The sequence below is a fragment of the Bidens hawaiensis genome, unplaced genomic scaffold (assembly GCF_021521415.1).
Source record: "Bidens hawaiensis isolate Kalapana, Puna unplaced genomic scaffold, B.hawaiensis_p1.1 tig00038087_1, whole genome shotgun sequence".
NCBI classification, from domain to species: domain Eukaryota; kingdom Viridiplantae; phylum Streptophyta; class Magnoliopsida; order Asterales; family Asteraceae; genus Bidens; species Bidens hawaiensis.
Window position 1 is genome coordinate 176,719 of NW_027496671.1, and position 15,974 is coordinate 192,692.

Here is a 15,974-nt window from a genome sequence, read left to right on the forward strand (position 1 = left end):
AGGGTTACCTCCACAAAACCCCCTCAGCCCAATAATATTGTATTAGTCCATATAATAAAATAAGCCAGACATAATAAATTAAGGTCGTAAGCCGGGTTTAGTACCATACCCCTACAAGACCCCCAAGTCCAGTGTTGCTCCTAGGCGTGCAAGCGTTTAGGTGGAGCGCTGGACTTCATAAGGTGTGTTAGGATATGAAGCGGTTTTTTCCCCTTTCTTCGGCCTTGTCTTTATTGTCTTTGAGTTTTGAGAGGTTTTCTCCATAATGGTGACATGTTGTGATCCTTATGATAATAATGGTGCACTGGCATGAATAAGATATAGCACGCATCATAACAATAGTGGCGCGGGGCCTGATAAAAGATAGAGTGCGCATCTCGATAATAATGTAATGCAACTTGCGCGCGAGGCAGCTTACGAGCTATAAAAATAATGAAGCTTGCGCGCGAGGCTACTTACGAGCTATAAAATAATGAAGCATACGCGAGTTGCGGCTTATAAGCTATAATATGATGATTATGACTGGCCCACAAGGGCCTCTTCTACGCAGGATGACTATCCCAACTTGTTTTCAAAATAATAATGGAGGCACAAACGGCCAGATAATAATAATAATGTCATAAGTGCTTGTGCGACTCGTAGCCGAACCTGCAAAACATATCAACTAAAAGTGGATGTATTACAAGGTTCCCATCCTCGGGCCAATTATGAGGTGCGCCCAACCTACGTTGGTGCGTGGCCGTTTGGGATATTATTAGGCTCCCGACCTTTATGTTTGGCGTGTGGCCATGTGGGATATTATTAGGCTCCCGACCTTTATGTTTGGCGCGTGGCCATGTGGGATATTATTAGGCTCCCGACCTTTATGTTTGGCGCGTGGCCATGTGGGATATTATTAGGCTCCCGACCTTTATGTTTGGCGCGTGGCCTTATGGGTTTATGAGGATTCCCAACCTTTAAGTTTGGCGCGTAGCCGTATGGGTTTATAAGGATTCCCAACCTTTATATTCGGATGTCTTCCATCCTTAGGCGAATTATGAGGTGTGCCCAACCTAATATTCGGCGCGTAGCCGAGCGGGTTTATTAGGATTCCCAACCTATATATTCGGATGTCTTCCATCCTTAGGCGAATTATGAGGTGTGCCCAACCTAATATTCGACGCATAGCCGAGCGGGTTTATTAGGATTCCCAACCTTTAAGTTTGGCGAGTAGCCATATATTTTGCATTAATATAAGCACTTTTTGTGCCATTTCATGCAAATCCTATATACTCATACATCAAGAAAACACCTTCATTCATCATACAAAAGACATCCAGATCGCTTCTTCAGTCCCCGATGATGGTGGTAGTGAATTTCATCCATGCGGAAGCGTGACGAGCCCCGGTAGTAACCCGCAAAAGTTGTTTACGGACGCGGAATGGCGCGAATCAACCCGCTATGGAACTCTCGTGATCTGCGGGAGCCAGAAATGACCCGCGATACGTCCATGATGGTTGAAGTTAACTTGTGGGAGTGCGCATGCGGCTCTTTATGGTTGCTAGTTGATCCTCGTGAGTGCCCAGATGACACGCCGTTAGTGTTTCATGGTGGCACTGTGCGGGGGCTGGAATATCTGAGCGCTTATGTCACCCGCTGGAGCGGCTGTCACGTCTTGCAGTCCGCGTATATGACCTGCCACGGACGGCTTTTAGCACGTCTACTCACATGTGACTGGTGGTGGAGTTGGTCTACTAGAGGGAGTATGGAGCACGCATAATGCCTGCGGAAGGCGGAATCGACCCGCCCTAGTTTTACTCGGAGCTTTCATGTGGTCTGCGGAAGCTCACAAGTTATCTGCCATTGAGTAAAGATTAGCGCACATGCTGCCCACTATGGCATGAATCGCCGGAATGCGCATGGGGCTTGTCATGGATATGCGGAAGCACCCAAGTGATTCGCCATTTATCACTTAGCGCGCATGCGGCCCGCTATGGCGTGAATCGCTGGAACGCGCATGCGGCTAGTCATGGATTTGCGGTAGAACTCAAGTGATCCGCCATTTATCGCTTAGCGCGCATGCGGCCCGCTATGGCGTGAATCGCCGGAACGCGCATGCAGCTTGTCATGGATTTGCGGGAGAACTCAAGTGATCCGCCATTTATCGCTTAGCGCGCATGCGGCCCGCTATGGCATGAATCGCCGGAACGCGCATGTAGCTTCATGGATATGCGGGAGCACACAATTGATCTGTCATTACCATGCATACGGCCCACTATGGCGTGAATCGCCGGAGCGCGCATGCGGTCCGTTTTGGCTGAGCGTTTAAGTAATAACTGCGGTTCTAATGCACAGGTATGGTACCGTAGCTCTGATGGTGTGGAGGTGCGCTGGTGGCCTTGATTCTGGTACACAACGGCTTTATGACTTGCGAGATGGTGGCCTTCACATTCTCTCACTTGGACGTGATGGTAATAATATATAAATTAATGTCTAAAGTGACATAATATTATTAAAGGTGACAAGGCTACATGCATGTCAGATAATGTTTCCCCAAATTAAACCAGCTGTATTGAATTTTTGTGAAACCCATATTTTTTCCCAACTTATTGCTTTATTGGTGCAATTTCAAAAGAAAAGCTAGAATTTGAGATGAAACTCCTCAAACTTATATCACAAACATTCTGGTTTGGAGAAACCGGAATCAGATCTTCTGCGACATCCTTTAATTAAAATCTGTTGACGCTTTGAAGTTATAGCCAGATCAAAGTTTGGTGTGCATGCGGATCGCAGTTCTGACTCGCGGGTCGCGGTTATAAACGGGTTTTTCCTTCGCACGTGTATAAACTTTCTTGGACATTTTATACTTTGTAAAATTTGCTTTTTATCAAGCGCGGTGCAGACAAGCGGACTCCATGGATCTAACAAGTTAGAGGCGCGGCTCCTCGGAGGAGGTGGTGGGTGATCCTTATCGGTGTGCATGCATGGAAGCGGAGACTTGATCTCCGATGGCGCGTATGCATGGCAGCGGAATCTTGATCCTTGGTAGTGCGCATGCATGGCGGCGGAGTGGTGACTCGTGGGCGCACATGCATGGTGGCGAAGTGATGACTCGCGGCTGCGCGCATGATGTATGAAGGCGTAGTGCACTATCAGCAGCGGCGCGCAAGCATGTTGGTGGAGTGCAACATGTGCATGGCGCGCATGCATGGCGGCGGATTGTTCATCTGCGGAAGCGCACGCATGGCGGTGCAGAGTTGATCAGCGGGACACGCATGCATGCACGGTGACGCGATGATCCTTAGCTCGCAGGCATGGTGACGTATTGTTGAAACCCATCGGCGCACATGAACGGTGGTCGGGTGCTTACCTGCGGAACTAGCAGGTGACCCGCCTTGGTCAGAGTTTGTTATGTCGGAGCACGGCGCCCATGAATGGTGTCGTCTTCCAAGCTCATATTGTACTATTTTTGACCCGCATGGGGTCGTCTTCCAACCCGCATGGGGTTTTGATCCGCGGTGCGCATGCATGGCGGCGGAGCGGTTACTCGCGGGCGCGCATGCATTGAGGCGGAGTCTTCTGTGTAAAACCGAAGGCATGGAGTCGTCTTCCGACCCGCATGGTGGTTTCCGCGGGCGCGCATGCATGGCGACGGAGTGATGACTCGCGGGCGCGCATGCATCACGGCGGAGCATGGATATTTCCGCGGTGGCGGAGTTTTTCCGAGACTGTTAACTTTAGTTGCTCCGGTGGTGATGGAGGAGCACCGATATGCGTGTGTGGGTGACCTCCCGCTGTTTGGAATTTATTCTAAGGAACACACATGTGACCCGCGGTAAGTGACCCTTAGCGTTCATATAGACCCGCGACGTTCATAAGAGACCCGTGTTAAGTGACCCTCGGCAGTGCGCATGCATGGAAGCAGAGACTTGATCTCTGGTGGCGTGCATGCATGGCAAGTCTTAACCCTCGGCACTGGGCATGCATGGCGGCGGAGAGAGGACCCGCCGGCGCGCATGCATGGTGGCACGCAGGTGCTGACCCGCGGTAAGTGACCCTCGGCACTGCGCATGCATGGCGTCGGGGTGTTTCTCCGATGCGGCGCATGCATGGCCGGGAGAGTTTGTCCGCAGCGCACTTGTATGGCGTCGGAGTGTTGATCTGCGGTGCGCGCATGCATGGAGGCGGAGTGGTGATCCAAGGTCGCGTATGCATGGCGGCGGAGTGGTGATCCGCGGGCGCGCATGCATAGCGGCTGAAAGTTGAGCGCGCATGCATGGCGGAGAGTTGAGTGCGCATGCATGGCGAAGAGTTGAGCGCGCATGCAAGGCGGTGAGTTGCGCACAAGCATGGTAGAGGGTTGCGTGCACATGCATGGCGTTGGAGTCTTCTTCATAAAACCAAAAGCATGGAGTCGTCTTTCGAACTCACATGGTGGTTTCCGCGGGCGCGCATGCATGGCTGCGGGGTGCGGATCCGCGGGCGCGCGTGCATGGCGGCGGAATGGTGACCCGCTGTTGCGTGCACCGCGTCATTTTGGAATGGTCTTGATCCCGGCGGTGCGTACGTATGCGATGTGGCTTGTATTCCACCCTGCTATAGTGGCGTTGTTGCGTTACAATGGCGCTGTTGGTATGCTAACGTGTATGTGATCTGCGGTGGCGGGTATTAATCCGCTGTGCCTGTTTTTGTCCGCCTACGCGCATGAGAAAGCGGTTGACACGCCGTGAACGGATTACAAATAACAACATGGTGGTCTTCGTGATGGCGGCCTTCATGTCTTCCCACTTGAACAGTGATGCGGATGCAAGAAACCAAATTTTTGGAGGCGCCCATCCATAATGACGCGGTGTTGTTTCGCGACGGCGCCCACGCATGTGGCGCAGTGTTCTTTTGTGGCGTGATTGCGTAGTGGTGATCCGCAAGTATGATGGCGGTGTGTTGTTTAGCGATGCGCATGCACGGTGGCGAGGTGTTGGATCGCGGTGGTGTGGTGCTCGGCGCCAGCGCGCATGCGTGATGGCGCGCTGCTGCTTCATAGCGGTGAAACTCATGCATGGTGGCATGCACCATGGCGGCCAGATGGTTATCCGCGGTGGTGTGTACGCGTGGTGGCGCAATGACATTACGCGGTGGCGAGGTTCACTTGTCGTGGCACGTATGAATGTTGACGGAATGTTAATCCGCGACTGTGCGCATGTATGGTGGAAATGTATTGAACCACGGTGGCGCATGCGTGGTGGCGATGTACTGAACCGCGGTGGCGCATGCGTGGTGGCGATGTATTGAATCGCGGTGGCGCATGCGTGATGGCGGTGTATCGAATCGCGGTGGCGCATGCGTGATGGCGGTGTATCGAACCGCGGTGGCGCATGTGTGGTGGCGGCGTATCGAAGCGCGGTGGCGCATGCGTGGTGGCGGTGTATCGAACCGCGGTGGCGCATGCGTGGTGGCGGCGTATCGAACCGCGGTGGCGCATGCGTGGTGGCGGCGTATCGAACCGCGGTGGCGCATGCGTGGTGGCGGCGTATCGAACCGCGGTGGCGCATGCGTGATGGCGGTGTATCAAACCGCGGTGGCGCATGCGTGGTGGCGGTGTATCGAACCGCGGTGGCACATGCGTGGTGGCGGCGTATCGAACCAAGGTGGCGCATGCGTGATGGCGGCGTATCGAACCGCGGTGGCGCATGCGTGGTGGCGGCGTATCGAACCAAGGTGGCGCATGCGTGATGGCGGCGTATCGAACCGCGGTGGCGCATGCGTGGTGGCGGCGTATCGAACCGCGGTGGCGTATGCGTGGTGGCGGTGTATCGAACCGCGGTGGCGCATGCGTGATGGCAGTGTATCGAACCGCGGTGGCGCATGCGTGTGCTTGTTGAATATAAGGTATGCTTACACATTGAAACTTGAACAAGGTTGTAAGGAAATTATTTTTACTTAATCCTTAACAGTTGTCATATTTCAAGTTATTTTGCGATATTCTGAATATGCTGACACGTGCCTTGGCATTTCATTATTCCTCTTTTGAGCGACGTTATCGTGCATTTATTATAGGGAATTATGAATTTTTTAGCCTTTACGTGTCAGTATGTGTTACTCTGCCTATATCCATTATAATCCCATGCGCGGCCCCGACCTGAGACCTTAACAACTATGCTTTGGCATGTGCTTTGCCTTAGTTGTGCTTAGGTATTTTTATGGTCCAGCTGCGCAATACGTAGGATGGATGCTATGAGTAATTTGAGCTAAGGCTCATATTATTGGGCTAAGGCCCTGACGTTTTAGAGTTAAAACTCGTCAACGCGTCAGAGCTTGGAGCTCGCGCATGTATGTTTTACTTCGTTTTATTTTTAGTTTGATGTCAATACAATGTTGTCATATTGCTCAAAATTAATAAAGGGAAGTGTGAAACATGTATGCAAAAGGTAATGGAACGCATATTAGTCTGGTGAGGGGAGTCCATATTCTTGGTAGAGGTCTGTTAGGCTCTCTGCCGCCTTCCTTCTTGTCACCTTCTCCGCGATTAATGTCTTTTTGGGGTTGGGCGCGCATGCATGGCGGGAGTTGAGCGCGCATGCATGGCAAAGGGTTGCGTGCGCATGCATGGCGTTGGAATCTTTCATAGGTGGTGGAATGTTGATCCGTGGCTGCATGCATGCATGGCGGGGTAGTGCATTATCCGCGGCCCGCGCATGCTTAATGGTGGAATGCTCATCCGCGGGGACGCATGCATGCATCGGGGCGAAGTCTTCCACAGGTGGTGGAGTGTTGATCCGCGGCTGCACGCATGCATGGTGGTGCATCAGCCGCGGCGCGCGGATGCATGGTGACGAAACCTTCCACAGGCGGTGGAGTGTTGATCCGCGGCAATGCGCTGCATGGCAGTGGAATCTTGATCCTCGGCAGTGCGCATGCATAGCGGCGGAGTGGTGACTCGCGGGCGCGCATGCATCGCGGCGAAGTCTTGATCCTCGGCAGTGTGCATGCATGGAAGCGAAGACTTGATCCTTGGCAGTGCACATGCATGGCGGCGGAGTCGTGACTCGCGAGCGCGCATGCATGGCTGCAAAGTCTTCTGCGTAAAACCAAGGGCACGACTGACATGGTGGTTTCCGCGCGCGCTCATGCATGGCGACGGAGTGATGACTCGCGGGCGCGCAAGCATGGCGGCGGAGTGGTGACTCGCGGGAGCTCGTGCATGACGGCGGAGTCTTCTTTGCAAAACAAAGAAATGGAGCCGTCTTCCGACCCACACAGTGGTTTCTGCGGGCGCGCATGATGACGGCGGAGTATATTGATGGCTATTATTTTGAGGCTGTACACAGCCTGTCATTCTCCCAGAAGATGCCTTCCCACATGAGTCAAAGATATGCAAATATGATGGTACCCACTGCAAAAAGAGTTGTACTTGTGTATTCCTTTTTTACACCCAATTTTTGCTTTGTGACTATATATCTAGAACTTATTCCAGCATTGAACACTGAAAAATCATATCTGGATCCGGCACCCATTGCGTATGAACGCAGATCTAGAGAGAAACAAGAATATCGAACGTAACTGTTGCTCAAACGGAATCAGATCTGAAGGAATTAGAACCAGATCTAACCTCCGTCACTCTAGAAACACAGATCAAGCATGAAACGGGGAAGATTGAGGTGTGGTTCGTTACCGTCCCACGGATGGCGCCAATGAAGAAACATGAAATGAATCTGACCTGATCCATAACGATGTTCCTCGATGTTCGAGATAAAACGAACCACGACTTCATCTTCTTCTCCGGTAGCTTGAGATCTGCCATGGAAATACGGGGGTGTGGAGGTGACTGCTAAGAAATCTCGAGGATCTCTTGTTTACAGACACAAAAATGGTTATGGTGGTGGCTCTTATTGAGAGCAACAACCCTTAATAAGGAGGTGGAGACCTCCTTATGTAGGGAGCCTCATGGCCACCATCATGGTACCCTAATGAGCCTAGCCCAGTTAGGGTTACCTCCACAAAACCCCCTCAGCCCAATAATATTGTATTAGTCCATATAATAAAATAAGCCAGACATAATAAATTAAGGTCGTAAGCCGGGTTTAGTACCATACCCCTACACAACCCTAAAGGTAATTGGGGGTTGAGAGTGGGCAATTGAATTGAGAAATGGGTAATGATTCAAAGATTCAAGTGTGGTTGATTATTTGAATGGCGAAGAAGAAGAAGCCCTAGAGAGAGTGTTGAAGACAGCAGTTGTTACTCTGTTCACTTGTGTTCTTTTCTTTGGGTATATTCCCCAATGCTGACTTCAACTTAGGTCATTAAGTTACAAGTTTAATCATATTTAACTTTTGTTTTAAAATATTTAAAAACGTTCTGGTTTAGTTTGGTTTCGTTTCGTTTTGTATTTTTCAATTCGGGTTCGGTTTAGTTTTGAATTTTCTTGTCATATAAGTTTGAAATTTTTGTGGTTGGATTTTTTTTACCTAAATCATTTTGTGGCTAAAATATTTGTAATAGTTAATATTTTTTACCTAATGAACTTGGGTATAAATCATTTTGTAATAGTTATTTGATTACTAAACATTGAGGCTAAAATAAGTTATATATAAAGTAACTAAAGTTGAAGGACTTGAAGTGAAAATTTGAGTTTTGAAACCCATCGCGCTACGCGACGGACTTAACCAAGGAACAATTGTGATACGCGACATAGCCTCCATAGCGAAACGACACGTGTCCCACCACGTGGAGCAAGCACGTGGTAGATGCGGATTATGATGAGTATCGCGATACGCGATGAGTCTCAAGAATCGTCTATATAAAGGGGCTTACGGCATGTTCATTTCTCACGTACCAAAACACACTCATTCACACACTCTTACCTCGGGAAGCGTGTCAAGTCTCGTAGTACATGCCAAGTTTCAAAGTTCTAACGGTTTAAACCCTAGAACGTGATATAGAGTAGAAGTGTTGCTCGATCAGCCTTAGGTGTGTAACCTCAAATACCCGTGTAAGATAGGGGTTCCGCTTAAGTATTATTTTATTATTATAATGGCTTAGACCATAGCCGGGGGTATTGTAACACCCCGTAACCGCAGCGGAAACGTACACGGGATGCAACAGACACATCTGATATCAACAGCATTGCTTATAAAGAAAATACCACTACATTAATTTATAACATATTACATTGTTGCGAGTTTCGTTACTGTCTAGGTGTTACACACATATTTTACCGATAAGACATTAATAAATTCATTACAAAACATAGAGCAGCAAGCTTCCAACAGGTAGCACAGATAGTTAAGCACATATCAATCATTCCAACTTGGGCATACCTAGAAAACATGTAAAGAAAACGGGTCAACTACGAATAGTTGGTGAGTTTCACTAATTTAAATAAACACTGACAAATCATTTTAATAATCATTTATTAGCAATATAATCATGCTGGGAACTATGTTACCCCAGAACATTTCCATTAATCTTCTGGGAACTATGTTACCCCAGAACAATAATAACCTCTGGGAACTACGTTACCCCAGAACAATAATAATCTCTGGGAACTATGTTACCCCAGAACAATAATAATCTCTGGGAACTATGTTACCCCAGAACAATAATAACCTCTGGGAACTATGTTACCCCAGAACAATTAATACCCTCTGGGAACTATGTTACCCCAGAACAATTAATACCCCTAGGAACTACGTTACCCCAGAACAATAATAACCCCTGGGAACTATGTTACCCCAGAACAATAATAACCCCTGGGAACTATGTTACCCCAGAACAATAGCACATGATAAACAATTTATATATTCTGTGCATCAAACCATAAATACAAGTATTTCCATACGATCGGTATGTACTTAAATACTTTAAATAAGACATGTTTTCCGCCCCGGGAAAATATATTTAAAAACAGTTCATTAAAAGGGGCTCGTGAAAACTCACCTTTTTGTGAGTCGGTGGGTAATACAATGAACAGCTACGTGCCTGGATCTGTAATATAATATCTAGTCGTTACTATATAATTCCCATAAATTAAATCCGTGTTAATCGGCACATCTGGGGACATTGTTAACCCAGTACTGTACTCGATCCGGGGACAATGTTAACCCCGTGACACTCCTAAGGACTCAGATTGTGCCATTACTTAGAGTCGGACGGTCAAAATTATCATTTTTATGTTTTCCTTGATTTGCGTGCCTAGCACGGTCATCCGTTTTTAGTTTCAAAAATGAGTTTATTCACACTTAACCCAAAAATGGTGTTTGACTGTTAATTTAGTTAAAGTGATGAAATTAGAGCTCGGTTTGGACACCCCGTTTGGCCGCGGGGCCCGTTTCCGTCATTTAGGTGCCGGAAACAGTAAAATCGGTTAAAATTACCCAAATCATCCGAATTATTTTCGGATGATTTATTTTTACTTAATTTACTTAGTTTTATGAAAATGGTCAATTTTTAGGTTTTTATATACCAGTCAGCTCGCTTATGCGAGTTTTGCCGGTTTACACGTTTTAAGCTTTAGAAATTTGTTTTTATGTTCTTTTTAGCACAAATAATTACCCGTTTAGTCTCGGGTCTTGAGATTTTGTACAAAACTTATTTTGACAGTAATAAATTTTACAAAAATTTTCCAGATTTATTTTTTTATATTTTCATTTATTTATCTATTTTTAAACATTATTAAAACACTAAATATGTCAAAAATACCAAAAGACTTTAGAAAAATCCCAAATTTTTCCGGGATTATCCTTGCCATTCTCATGACTCCCTGGAATTTTTCCAGAACCCAAAACTCATATTTCAAGCCATTATCACAAAAACCGAGCTAGAAAGCCCTAGAACTCGTTTTACCGAAAAGCCCCTTTAGACTTTTCCAACTGAGCTCAAATTTTGTGTGTGACTTTTATATGTTATAAAAAGCTTATCCTAAATTTTTCAGAATTTTTCATCAAGTTTAGCTATTTTTCACCATTTTTGGCCAAAACCGAGCATTAAATTCACCAAATATTCATCTTTTATCCAAAAATTACCAAATATTCACAGATCTCATATTTTCATGTGTAGATCATCTCTGTGAAATTTCGTGACCCGACTCTAAGCGTGCTACAATCTGTCCAAATTTCATATACACACGAAAACCGAACTATCTTGTGTTTTCTAGCTTTAGATCGCCAAGATCTTGGTTTCTAGCCTTTGCTAGCCGCTAGATACAACACTTACAAGCACAATAACACTATACCAAGCAAGTTACACCAACAATCAAACCATTTCTTTCATAGTGTCGGTTTTGATATAAAAACAAATGTTTTAACCGTAAAAATCCGTTCTCGACTCTTTTTACTTATTTCTTGGACCAAGATCCCTTGTATAACATGTATACATCTCTTGATCATGCAAGAGTCGGTTTCATCTCGAGCTTTCACCCGTCTTTCCCATGGAAAACTCATTTGGCAATATTTCAACCGTAAAATTTCGTTCTAAACACTTTTAACTCATCACTTGGATCAAGATCCTTTGTATAACTTGTATACATCCCTTGATCACACGAGAATCGGTTCCATCTCGGGTTTTCACCCATTTTTCATATGAAACTTCCTTTTCTCAAGATTATAGAGTTATAAACAAGAATCAAGCATTTAAACATGTATATACCTTGAAAATTTTGGTTAAAACTTGATGATCTTGGAAGAATGAAGTTTGAGAGGATTTGGGAGAGAATTGGTGTTAGAAAAAAGAAATGAAAAGTGTATAATGTGTGTGTGGGTGAGCCGGCCTAAGTGGTGGTGTGGGGGGGGGCCACATCTCAAACCATGGCCACACATTTGGATTACACAATCCGGATAATGTTGTGGATAATCTGGTTCAGTTCGTTTCTCGTTTAAACTCGTAATTCGGCTTAAAACGAGCATAAAATGGTCGTTTTTCGGGTTAAAATAAAATTTACATAAAACTGATTTAAAAACTTTAAAAACTTAACCCATGACATTAAAACATCATATTATTAATAATTACGCATCTTTTTCGGCTTGATCGATCGTCTCTTGCTTGGTTTGGTGTTAAAGGTTTCGTTCATCGTACCGACGTATTAATAAATCGAAATCCTTTTTCTGTGCTATAATTCACTTATCCCGAAGCATTAATACTTCGTAAACATCACCAAACATTATATACTTCGTCTATAATGAAATTCCCGATTCGTTCGGGTTTCGATAATCGTTCATTGGTTAATCATAATTCCAATACGATTCACTATATAATCGAGTATGATTCGTACTGTGAATCATATATACTCGTATATACGTACTATAACTCATATAATCAATATTAAATGACACGTAAATAGTATATTCCGGCTAGGGTATACCTGGATTTGCCGGAATCGTTACAGGTATAGCCCAAACCTTGAATACATTTAAGCATAACATAACTTTTCATAAGCACATGTTATAGTTAAAATATTGTTTCTTCATGAATAATAAACGTAAGCTTTTACATGCAAAGGGTATAGTTAGTATAATATTTCTTTATGATTAAGAAATATAATATTTAAAATGTTATAGTTAAATTAATGTTTCTTCTTGAAAAAGAAACCTAGTATGGATGTTTCTTCATAAAGAAGAAACGCAACACATAATTGATAAATAAACAAAAGGACTAAATGTTCAAATATTTTATATAAATAAATGTTTTGTACAAACAAATTGTTGTCAAGGTTTAGCTACAAAACAGACTAAAGGTCTGAAGCTAGATCGGTGATCAGGATATTTATACAGAGATTATTCCCGTACTATAGGTCCGAGGTAACAATCAGAAGCAGGAATCAGTAACAGAAACTGATCATAAACCGAAAAGGTGAATACGCCCTAAAACTTTTACAAACTCTTTAAAAGTCAAAATGTTTGCATAGGATCTATGAATCCTTAAACCTTGTGTTACAATAATAAGAAACAGACACTCTGATTAAAGGTATGCATGTGTCTAGATCCATTCATAAATGGTGACTCAGCATTCCCTGAGGCCATGCTTATCATCAGCATGCCTCTGGAAGCCTACGGGGCTGTTCAGAGGTATGATTTGTGTATATATTTAATTATACATTTACTTAGGGTAATTACAATCCATTAAATTGGGTGCCTAATTAGTTGCCACAAAGGTATTATTGTTGATTTCACAATGTATTAAAAATATTTTACAACATAGGCAGTGTCATTCACCGGCTGTTGGCATGTTTTCCCCCCACATTTCAGGGAATCAGTAAGGTTAGAACAAACATGAAGATTGGATTAGAAAATTGGAAATATAGTCATTATATGATATCTGGGGGCTCAGATATTTTATTTTAGAATGTGAGAAGGAATCATATTTTCAAAAGATATGTATTTGAATTATCAAATGGGTATTTAATCCCAAGTTTTCAATATAATTGATATAATGCTAAATATATATAAATCTCTTGTATATTTAATATAATATTTTATTAGTTTCCGTTCGATTTTTATTAGAATTTGTATATTACTAATATATTTGAATAATGTAGGTTTCGAGACTCGTTCATGGCTAAAAAGGGCGAAAACAAGCCAAACCGGTGAACCGGAGCATCATAATTGAACCGGACCGCATCAGAATTGAACCCGACCGCATCAGGAAATGAACCGGACCGGTCAGCCCCTCCTCATCTAGAGCGCCGCGCGACCGGGCGCGGCGCGCCGGGCATCCTGTTTCGCGTATTTTCTTCGGTTTTTATCAGTTTTGGGCCCAGGATACCTATTTAAACACCCCTAAACTTAATCCTGAGCATACCCTGCGAACCAGAGCCGAATTTGGAGTTTCCTGGAGCTTAGGATTGCAATATTTGGTGGGTTTGAAGACTAGGAATTAGCCGGCGAAGTACTTATCATCCAAGAACGAAGACCACGAGTTTTATCGCTTTTAATCTTCCGTTCTTATTTATTTTCGTCATGATTTCGTCTATTATTGTTTTGTTTGATTTTAAGATGTTAGGCTAAACATTATAGACTGCCTAGGCTTATGATGAACCTTTGTTGACGTTTGATTTTGACTTGGGATTTATTTATCGTTATGGTTTTTATGAACTAATTAAAAGGTTTAATTATATTAAATTGATGCATATGGATATTTAGGATTGTTTGATTAATTATTATTATTCTATAGTTGCCTTGATTATTGTTTGTCATTATGATAGGTCGCTATTAGGTCAATTACTTTGTGTTCTTGATTATTTTATGATTGATATGCATTAAGATCATAGGAATAATATTAGTTAATCAAACAAACCTAAGTGTGCTGCTAACCTAAATAGCTGTAAGGTGCTATGTTATTGATAGATCTTTGTTGATCAGGATTGCTAGATTTAGTTCTTCGTAAGGAGTCCGTCTAGGTTTGATCGGTTAACTTTGTTTATCGAATCAATTGAATATACTAGACTGCCTTTGATTTCCACGCTGTAAGGTAGGATTTCATATAAAGGAACTAGTTTGTAATCAATTAGGTGACTAAGGAACCTTGATTTTTAATACTGGTGTGCGTTAAAACTTATTAGAAATCCATAGGTGTCTCTTGAGAAGGGTCAGAGGTCCTGTTTGGGTTTTCTCTTAAGCGTCTATTTTACGATCCCAGTTCCATAACTAAGTATTATCCCGGGTTAATTGATAACTGAAATTTAGGGGATTCTAGCCTAGGTAGTTATCTTGTCATCATTTGAATTAAGTCTAGGGTTAAGTCATTTTTAAGACTTTAGTTTTATTAATTAGTTTAATTTTAGTTTTTAAGTAAAACCCCCTAATAATAATAGATAAATAGTCGTGTCTGTAGTTAAGTCTAAATTTAGCTAGTTAACGTAATTTAAAAAGTCTTGTGGGTTCGATATCCGGACTTACTTAGCTATAGTAGAGTCGATCGGTTCACTTGCCGGTTAGTATTTTAGTTAAGTTTAAGAGTCTAGAATTTATTACTTAGTGTCTAGATTAGTGTGTTTTTATATAACTACTTTTAGCACATCAATAATAATATTTTATTCAAAGACTTCCGCTAAAAGAAACGTAACTTTAATATATTTACAAAACAGGTAGCAACTAATGGGTCACACGCCTAGCCCCTAAGTCGGGGTGTGACATGTTGGTATCAGAGTCATCGATCTTAGCGGTTTAGGTATTTAGTTATACCTAAGCTTTGACCAGGGATAAGTTTGATTTTATTATAGAATCATTGGTACTCGATTGAAAGTATTAAAGCATCATTGTTGCGGATAAGATATAACAGTACGAATAAGATAGGAGCACCTTCCTATCCCTAATGTAACTTCACACAGATGTCCAATAATTATTCTAGTCTAGGATCATTTTAGCCTCCCTCCGGTAAAGGAAAAGGAGATATGGGGACAGCTCTACGCCTAATTCCTGTATTCAGTGATGAAGATTCATACCAAACCTCAATGGAGGAAGATTCGAATTCATTCGATAAAATTCCACCAGTTCCAAAGAGTTCAGATAAGGATATGCATGGAATAGGATCAAGTAGATCCAAGAAACCAATAATGTCAAAAAGAAAAGAAGTAATGACTTGTCCAGAAGAATATCCTCAGGTACAGAAATATTTTAAATTTCCGGCAACTCAAGATCTTTACTTTACGCATACTCAAGGTGAACATCTGAACATGAATTATAATTCCTCAGAAGGAATGTACAACATTGAAGATGATTCAACTCATTATGAAATCAATGTTACCAAATTAGCAGAAGCGATGCTCAAGAAAGAAATAGAAATGGAAAAGAAGGAAAAAGAAAAGGAAAAAAAGCGAGAATACCAAGAAGGGCAACAAAATTAAGAAATTGATTATTTGCTGGAAGAAATAAAGAATAAGAACCATAGTAGTTGTAAACAGTGTAGTTGTAATAATGTTGTGCACTCTTGTAACTATAGTATGGTAAATAAAAAAATATGTTTTGATTTCCCCGAATATTAAACTTATCTTTAAAATTTATTGT